This window comes from Sinocyclocheilus rhinocerous, unplaced genomic scaffold (assembly GCF_001515625.1).
Source record: "Sinocyclocheilus rhinocerous isolate Xijiao unplaced genomic scaffold, SAMN03320098_v1.1 scaffold760, whole genome shotgun sequence".
NCBI lineage: Eukaryota > Metazoa > Chordata > Actinopteri > Cypriniformes > Cyprinidae > Sinocyclocheilus > Sinocyclocheilus rhinocerous.
Window position 1 is genome coordinate 993,313 of NW_015667422.1, and position 1,776 is coordinate 995,088.

General features: G+C 31.1%; 1 protein-coding gene across 1 annotated transcript in view; it reads right to left on the minus strand.

Moving 5' to 3' along the window:
* The window catches only part of LOC107733932 (A-kinase anchor protein 13-like), a 72,749-nt gene that overhangs the window by 28,089 nt on the left and 42,884 nt on the right, over positions 1-1,776 (minus strand). The window lies entirely within an intron of this gene.

Below are 1,776 nucleotides of genomic sequence, written 5' to 3' on the forward strand. Positions count from 1 at the left end.
TTTATTTTTTTTTTTTTTTTTGATGATACAGTGTTGATTCTATGACCAGTGTTATTTTAATACTATTTAAATACCATTATTAAGTTTTAATAATTTTGTTTTGTGCTTTTGTCATTTTTATTAATTTAGGGTTTTTATATATTTCGATTTCGATTTAATTTATTTTTTAATTCAGTTCATTTCAGATTTTGTCAACTTGTTTTATTTCAGTCAGTTTCCAAGGCATGGACATTTCTAATATTTGTTAAAGTTTGTTTTAAGTTTTTCTTTTAATATTTTGGCTTTGTTTTTGATAAATGAAATAAAGATATTAATATTTTCTAATAGTTTTAGAATAAAAATAACAACATTGATCCTGACCTCATGGCATGAAACAATTTTGCAAAAAAAAAACAAGCATTGTGTGTGTGTGTGTGTGTGTGTTTAATATTTCTATTTACCTTTCATTTATTTTTAACTCAATTTTAGACATTTTAGTACATACAATTTTAAAGTTTTTATTAAAATTTAAATTCTTTACATGTTTTATCTAATATTTAGTAGGGGGTGTATTTCTATTTATCTTTAATTTATTTTTAATTCAGTTTTAGTTTTAATAATTTTAGTACTTACACTTATTTCAGTTAGCTGCAAAGGCAACATTTCAAATTTTTATTCAATGTAGTTTTTGATTTAATAATTTTTTAGTTTTAGGTAACAATAACAAAACTAATCCTGACCTCATCACCTGACCTATTTTTGATAAACTTTTGAATTATATATGAAACTTAATATTGAAGAAATACTAAAAACTAAAGTTTGAAAAGTTTGCATTGGGAAAAAAACAGTTCATAATTTCAAAATTGAACAGAGCAATAATATCATCGTATTATTAGCGTTTTTATTATTTTTAGAGCGTTTTTTTTCCTCAAATTTATTCTATAACGCTCGTTCACGTCTGAAGTATATCTAAACTGTAAGAGTTTGTTTGCCTCAAACTTGTGTGCATCTCTCAGACTGCTGTCTGTCACTTTAAAGTGAAAAAGTATGTCACTGAATCATCAGCAGGGTGAAATGAGTCTGCTAGACCGACCAAGACGCACACTCACAGACTCCTTATTTTCATCCATCCAGGCATCATGTGACACACAAACCATATCCTATGATCTCACACACCTAAACTTAAAGCAGTCGTGAGCTTCCTTGGTGTGAGGCTTTGATGAGTCTATTGTGCCGAGCGCTGGTGGCGTGAGAGACAAGGTGAAGAGGATTTGAGCTTCTGACACACATCGAGGTTTTTGTCAGTGTTCTGGGGGGGATAAAAGCCCTCTATTCATGCGCCCCTGAAATAGCTTCTATTGAGCATGTGTGCGAGGAAGCAGAGGGGGTGGTTTATAAGCGTGTGTGTGAGTGTGCAAGAGGTTTAAAAGGGTTCTAGAGAACTTATAACCACGTGACCTAGTGGGAAAAAAACCCTCCAGTGGATTTTAATGTTTAGGTGTCCTAAAAACCACCACCACCTGGGGGTCCATGGCATGAAAACATTTGAAATCCCCTGTGATATGGAATCACTTTTACTAATCCTCATATTTCAAGTTAGGGACTTTTCAAAGCTCTTAAACCTCAGTATTAAACTTTTATGCATGAGTCATCTTGCACATTTGTGCAGACATGAATGAAACCTGAAATGTGTGAAGCTAGTTGTGCTCTATTATTTTTCAAAATGAGCAGACCAATTATTTTGCCTGCTGGACCTGAAAAAATAAATTTAATTAAATTAAATAAAAAATATATAAA